The sequence below is a fragment of the Cervus canadensis genome, chromosome 11, assembly GCF_019320065.1.
Source record: "Cervus canadensis isolate Bull #8, Minnesota chromosome 11, ASM1932006v1, whole genome shotgun sequence".
NCBI classification, from domain to species: domain Eukaryota; kingdom Metazoa; phylum Chordata; class Mammalia; order Artiodactyla; family Cervidae; genus Cervus; species Cervus canadensis.
Genome location: NC_057396.1, coordinates 41,018,642 through 41,026,396, shown reverse-complemented (window position 1 = coordinate 41,026,396; position 7,755 = coordinate 41,018,642). Strand labels below are relative to the sequence as shown.

At 36.9% G+C, this 7,755-nt stretch overlaps 1 pseudogene; it reads right to left on the bottom strand.

The window, feature by feature from the left end:
• Positions 1-1,989: 1,989 nt before the first annotated feature.
• Positions 1,990-2,934, bottom strand: LOC122450598 (annotated as a pseudogene).
• Between the last annotated feature and the right edge of the window lie 4,821 nt (positions 2,935-7,755).

Sequence of the window (7,755 nt, the reverse complement as noted above, 5' to 3'; positions counted from 1 at the left end):
ACAGTTTGTGCAGGGCCTCATACAAGCTAGGTCAAGAAGATGGAAACCTCTTTGTAAAAAGCCTGGTTACCCTCCCACCCACCCTTTCAACCAAGAATTTTGGATCATATGTACTAGAAATGTATAGCTACTTTAAATTGTTTAGAAAAATATCATTACAAACGATTTCAAACAGAACTTTTAAACTGGGAATCAAAAGACCTAGACTTGGTTGTATAATTTGAGCAAATACTTTAACCTCCTGAATTGCATTATTTTCTCAGTAAAATAAGCATAAATTATTGATCTCACTGAGTATTTGTGAAAATCAAGAGCCTAAACTGTCTTGAACAATGAGACCATTGACTCAGTTGCAAAAGAGTGAAGAGATGAATGAATCTGCAGGCTGGGCTTTGTCCAGAACCAGATGATGAGGCCAGAATGAAGGTTTCCTTTGTATACTTCTTGTGTGTGTGTGTGTGTGTGTGTGTGTGTGTGTGTGTGTTGTATACTTCTTATTGCTGCTCTTCTTGAGCAGTTTGTTCCATTCTCTAAAGAAGCTTACCCCTCTTGGCAGCAATGAATTTGCCAACAACACTTTGAAATTCATTCAATCTAATCTGTTTCCAGTGGGAAATGTACCACTTATGCTGAGGAGAAGGGATTTTCATCACAGAATCCAATTCAAGGATCCCTCTCATATCATTCATTATGGTTGGATAACACCCCATGCACAAATGTGTCAAGTTCACCAGGCATAGGGAGGCCTGCTTAATATGTACTTTGAATGATTCATACCCGATCAATCCCATCTCAGGGATCTTTTTTTAAAAACACAATCAGGTTTCTATCTCCACAACTCATTTTTGGTAGAAATATGTCTTTTGTCCATAAAGACTCTTTTCTGCAAAAATTTTTTAAAAAATTTTAAATGCAAAGGATGTTTTGCCCGTTTACTACTATCTCTGGAGCAGAAACTAGGGACAGTAGGAGCTCCTGTAACACGATTCAATGAAAGAGTCCTTCTCTATTCCCAGTTGTTTAGTCACAAAGTCCTGTCCAACTCAGTAGCAACATTAAAATTAGAAGCAAGCATTAAATCTTCCAAATATTGCAAGATGAGAAATTAATCATGTTGGAAATTTCACAAGTTATGGTCTGCCTCAGCAACCACAGAAAACATGCACATTTATTTACCATATTGGTTCCCACAGGAAAAAAATCATCTATTGTTTATAAGAAAGGCCAACAAAGGGAAATTTAGCAAATGTCTTAAAAACTGGTCTACAAGTGAAAAAGGTATGAATATTATCAAGTAAGACTTTAGGAAGTTCCCATGGAGTTCTCTAGTCACCAACATTGGATAAATATGTAGAACAGGAACAAGAGAAATTCTGTTTTGAATTATAATCTGTGTGAGTCCCTTAAGTAGAATGATTTGGTCTCCCAGAATAACTCAACTTTCTTTACATGTTCATGGAATAAATTTTCACTCTAGAGATTAAATCTCATCTGTTTGTTGGTCTCTTGAAGTTCTACTTCAATAGTTCACCAGAGTGGGACTTCAGATCAATCTAAAGGAGTTACAAAGACTTTGAAAAATTATTCTGTAACAGCTATTAAAATCTATAACTACACATACTCTTCATCCCAAGCTTAATTTGAGGAATCTATCATACAGAAATAAAATGTCAATACATATGAACATATGGATCAAGTTTTTTGTTAAAGTTTCATCTTAATGACAATAGTCCAGTAACAACATCGATGTTCACAATAGAGGAAATGATAAATAAATTGTTATATCATATTTCATCAAAGTTATATATCTGTGAAAAATGAATGTGAATACACTATCTAAAGAGATATATTTCCTTAATATATTTTCAAACTTGGAGAACTCAACAGATTAACATGTTCATAGAAGGAATGTAAACTATTTTCACCATAATTAAATTTAAGTACAGTGCAGTCAGACAAGACCAAATATCACATGATTTCTCAACACACTCAGAATGTATGTAAATCCACTTTTCTTTGCCATATTTTTATCAAAGCTCTTTTCATCTCACTATTTCGCAAGCTGTAGATCAGTGGATTCAGCAGAGGTGTAAGCAACGTGTAAGCCAAGGACATCAGCTTCTTGGTTTCTGGGGAATAGCCAGATTTGGGTTGTAAGTAAGTCATACTGGCTGTGCCATAGAAGAGGGTAACAGATGTGAGATGGGAGGCACAGGTGGAAAAGGCCTTTTGTCTCCCAGTGGTTGATGGCATCTTTAGAATGGCAAAGAGAATTCGAACATAAGACAAGAGTATCAACAAGAATGGAACAATAACTGTCAGAATGGTGCCAGTGAATGCGTAGATCTCAAACAAAAAAGTGTCTGCACATGCCAGCTCTAGCACTGGGGGAGTCTCACAGAAGAGATGATTAATTTCATTGGGGCCACAAAAGGGGAAACTAAACACCCATGTGGTCTGCACAGTAGCCAGTGTGATCCCTGAGACCCATGAGAATGTAATTAATTTCACGAAAACCATTTTGTTCATAATCACTGGGTAGCTCAGAGGATGGCAGATTGCAGCAAATCAGTCAAAAGCCATTGCCCCCAGAAGAAAACATTCAGTCACACCAAAAAGAAGAATGAAGTACATTTGTGCAAAACAGCCCACTGTAGAAATCTTCATCTTCTCAGTGGAAAGGATCACCAGCATAACAGGCATAATGACCACACTGATACCCATATCCACCACAGACAAGTTTCGGAGAAACAGGTACAAGGGGATATGCAGGCTCTGTTCCAGGGAGATGATGACTATGATGATGGCATTTCCCATCAGAGTCACCAGGTAAACCACCAAGAAAACCCCAAAGACCTGCTCTTGGAGTTTGGAAAAGTTAGAAAAGCCCAAGAGGATGAATTCAACCACAGAGCTTTGGTTTTGTCTTTTCATGTCAACAGTGAAGCATATGTTGTTTTTATGAACATGGCTTGGAAAGTACAAAGTCACAGTCCAATATCTTAAATCCAACCAATCTGGGCAGAAGATATAAAGAAGCGTCCATCCTGATAGAAATTTAGCTTAACGGTTTTGGAGAATGGCCAATTATTGTAACTTAGAAATCTTGTCTGATATATACAAAATAGTACCCAATAATAGCATCAAATTTTTATGACAAATTGAAAGCTAAGTAGTTTAAAAACCTGATTTAGTGTTAAAGCAAATAAGAATATTTTGTAACTTAGATCCCATTCATGTAACATTGATCAAGTTATCATCTATATTCCCAATTTTATATAAGTATGAAATTAAAGACCACAAAAAATAATGTGCCTGGGCTCACGTTTTCTTTTTAGAAAGTAGTGACATAAAAAGAAAGCAAATGTGGGTTAGCACTCTCCTCATTTCATTCAAGAGGCTCTGGACTAAGAAATATTTAAAGATTTTTAAAATGGAACAGAGAGACAATTTGAGTTTCCACGGGTATAAAAATTCAATATATACTACTAGAGAAATGTGCACCTAAAAATGATAAATTTTATGTAATGTATATTTTAACACAATATAAAAATTAATAGATTAAAGTTTTAAAATTTTTTAACTGAAAGTATCAAAAGGAGACAAATGGGAAAAGCTACCCAGATATTTTTGATAAAAAACCTAATAATTCTAAGTACAACAAGGGAAACATGTAACTGTTATGAATATTTGTTAGTTCAAAATGACTGTATATGGCTTGGTTAAATGTGACAACAATCTGCAGAAATACACAAAAACGGTTTGTTTTAGATGTTTCTAACTTAGGTTATCTGTAAACTATGTAAATTAATTCTAGAGTTACAGATTTTTGCTCAGACTGTTCCTAGCCAAATATATTGGGATTTGCCCAGATGAGAAATTTGGAGGGTCATTTCTCCATGGTACATCCTTATGATCATAATCATTTAAGAAAAAGCCCATGTTGTAGGAATCTTATACTTGTAATTTTAATGAATCCCTTCTCTCACTCGTCCTTCCTCTCTTCTTTCTCCCTATTAAATATTTTTATAAAATTGTACAATTAATCACTAATTATTAAACAAACACTGATTGAACGCCTACCATTTTTAGCCCCTATGCTCTCAGGCACATCCTGGATACCAGAGTTCAACAGGGAGCAAACCTCACAGCCTAAAATGGAAAATAAGGTTTCACTCCCTAACGCAGAACTTCTAAATCCTACCTCTCATACTGTGCTCTGTTTTTTTATCTCCTACTGATATTCTACGTATAGTTTTATATATAAACTAACTCTTTCACTAAACATAAACTCCAGGGCAACAAAATTATGTTTTATATTCGCAATGCCTACAATAGTCTCTGACCCATAGCAAATATTAAATCAATTTTTTCTTGAATAAGTGGAAAATTCAGACTCTAAGAAATGCTATGTTTACATGAAAAGTAAAATCAATATAAACACTATTGGGAAACATGGGGTTTAGACATTTCATTGAGAGAAAGATTATTTCTAAATGAGGGATGAGGGTGAACAACTACTTCACAAGAAGTGGGGGGTAAAAGGGCAATTAGACTGGAAGGAGAGGGGAGGAAGGCTGACTTGCTCAAGTCAAAGTGTATTCGATGACAACTTAGCACTAGAATGAAGGCCTGCTAGCTTTGTGTGACGTTTTGAAAACCAGTTAACTGGGAGATGAGGAACCCAAGAAGACCGAAGGATACAACAAGCTGAAGACACTAAATGACACTGAGTACAGATCATAGAATGTTAGCAGCCAGCAGGAGGCAAGTTCACCTATTTCTGAGTTCAACCATAGTCATGTGTCAAAATCAAATATATATATATAATTATGGCTGATACGCATTGTTGCACAGCAGAAATCAACACACAGTTGTAAAACAATCTTCCACCAATTAAAAAAAAAACTGTCTATTCAGCTACGAATTTTATAAATAAATAGATTTTGAAAATTAAAGTTTCCAGAATCACATAAGCAAAGTAGAAAACCTTCAAAGGACTGATTAAATGTGTATATGAAACAAAATGTTCATGGTGGAAAGAGCAACAGACCATGGCCAATCTATCTTTTCTATATAACTTAGAAAACCCTAACGCTGTCTTGATAACTCTCTGACATGAAATACTTGGGTAGCACACTCCTCTCTGGATCTCAGCCTTCCAGTTGAAAAAGGTTGGGTTGGACTTATTTACCAAGTTCCTTGCAGTGACAGTCTTTAAGATTTGATTACTACTGCATGCAAATTACTTTACCTCTAATTATTGCTCCAAATTTTTCTCTGAAAAAAAAAAAATTGATGAGCATCAACTGACTCAAATATATAATCTGTGTCCAGTGATTCCTAAGCACTGAGACAATACTTCAACAGTATCTCCAACTATCAGTGGAAGATGAACTGAAAACGGAAAACCCACCAACAAGCACACACCCGAACCTTCACTTTCTTACATATTGAACCTGTCAATTTAAAGTTTACAGCGCTTTGTCTGAAGTTTCACCTCTAGTCAAAAGCCACCTTCTCATAAACACAACTCAATGATGCAGTGCACTGCTTCTAGAACGTTATATGATATTGAATCACATGCCCCAGAGAACCCATCCTTGGAGAACTTGGAATCACTTAATACATGCTTTCTTGTATGCTTGCACAATAACTAAAGAGGCTTGAACTTGGGCCCTCAGGTGAGAGAGCTCAAGAGGACTAACTTAGAGCTCCACTCCCTCATGTTCCTACAGGGGATAAATACCTCCTCACACAAGAGACCCAATGTCACCATGACATCTCCCAATAGAAGTGGAAGCCATGACTTAATAAAGGTTGTAAATGGGGAAGGAAGAGAGCAATGGGGAAAAGGTGTGAGCAAAGGCAGTTGAGCAAGAGGGGGAGGGATGACTGGATGGAATGTATAATTTATACAGGGGTGGAAAACCGGGTAAGGCAGGGAGATGGATATCTCATTGTAAAAAGTCTGGATATCCTCCCCCCCCCCTCCCAATAAACAACTCTTGATCATTTGTACAGGAAATATAGAGCCACTGAAAATTTTTGAGAAAAATGTCATTACAAATGATTTCAGATAGAACTTTTAAACTGAGAATCAAAATATCTGTACTTGTTAGTATATTTGGAGCAAATATTTTAACTTCCCTGATTATACTACTTTCTTTGTAAAATAATCATAAATTATTGATCTCATTGAGTATTTGTGAAAATCAAGGGACTCAAAGATGAGTCTAAACTGTCTTGTACAATTTAAAAGGTCATTGGCTCAAAAGTATGAAGAGACAAATGAATCTGCAGACTGGTCTTTGTCCAGAACTGGACAATGAGGCTGGAATGTAGGTTCCCTTTGTCTACTTTTATTTCTTCTTTCCTGATGTAGACTGTTCCATTTTCAAAGAAGTTCAACCTTCCTGGCAGCAATGAGATTGCCAACAACACTTAGGGATTCATTCTATCTAACCTGTATCCAGTGGGAAATGCACCACTTTTGCTGAGGAAAAGGGATTTTCATCATAGTATCCAATACAAACCCCTCCTATATCATTCACCATGCTGGGATAACACCCTTGCATGCACCAATCACATGCACCAGATGTGGGGAAGCCTGTTTATGTACTTTTGGTGATTCATACCCCAGCAATCCCATCACAGGGTCCTTATAAATGCTGAAATGTCCTATTTCCCTGGTGGCTCAGATGGTTAAGCATCTGTGTGCAATGCGGGAGACCCAGGTTCAATCCCTGGGTTAGGAAGATCCCCTGGAGAAGGAAATGGCAACCCACTCCAGTATGCTTGCCTGGAAAATTCCACAGACTGAGAAGCCTGGTAGGCTACAGTCCATGGGGTCGCAAAGAGTCAGACATGCCTGAGAGACTTCACTTTCACTTTCACTTTTCACACCAGCAATCTCATCACAGAGTCCTTATGAATGCTGAAATGTCCTATTTCTTGATGTAGTTGATGGATGGTAACACAGATGATGTGCAGTTCTGAGATTTCATCAGGATGTAGGGCCATGAGTTATACCCCTTGCTAGGTGTACATGCCATTTCCTGGAGAAGAGGCGGCAAGAATACACATTAAGGCTATTCTACCCAAAGCAATCTATAGATTCAATGCAATCCCTATCAAGCTACCAACGGTATTTTTCACAGAACTAGAACAAATAATTTCATAATTTGTATGGAAATACAAAAAGCCTCGAATACCTAAAGTAATCTTGAGAAAGAAGAATGGAACTGGAGGAATCAACCTGCCTGACTTCAGACTCTACTACAAAGCCACAGTCATCAAGACAGTATGGTACTGGCACAAAGACAGAAATATAGATCAATGGAACAGAATAGAAAGCCCAGAGATAAATCCACGAACCTATGGACACCTTATCTTTGACAAAGGAGGCAAGGATATACAATGGAAAAAAGACAACCTCTTTAACAAGTGGTGCTGGGAAAACTGGTCAACCACTTGTAAAAGAATGAAACGAGAACACTTTCTAACACCATACACAAAAATAAACTCAAAATGGATTAAAGATCTAAATGTAAGACCAGAAACTATAAAACTCCTAGAGGAGAACATAGGCAAAACACTCTCCAACATAAATCACAGCAGGATCCTCTATGACCTACCTCCCAGAATACTGGAAATAAAAGAAAAAATAAATAGATGGGACCTAATGAAACTTAAAAGCTTTTGCACAACAAAGGAAACTATAAGTAAGGTGAAAAGACAGCCCTCAGATTGGGA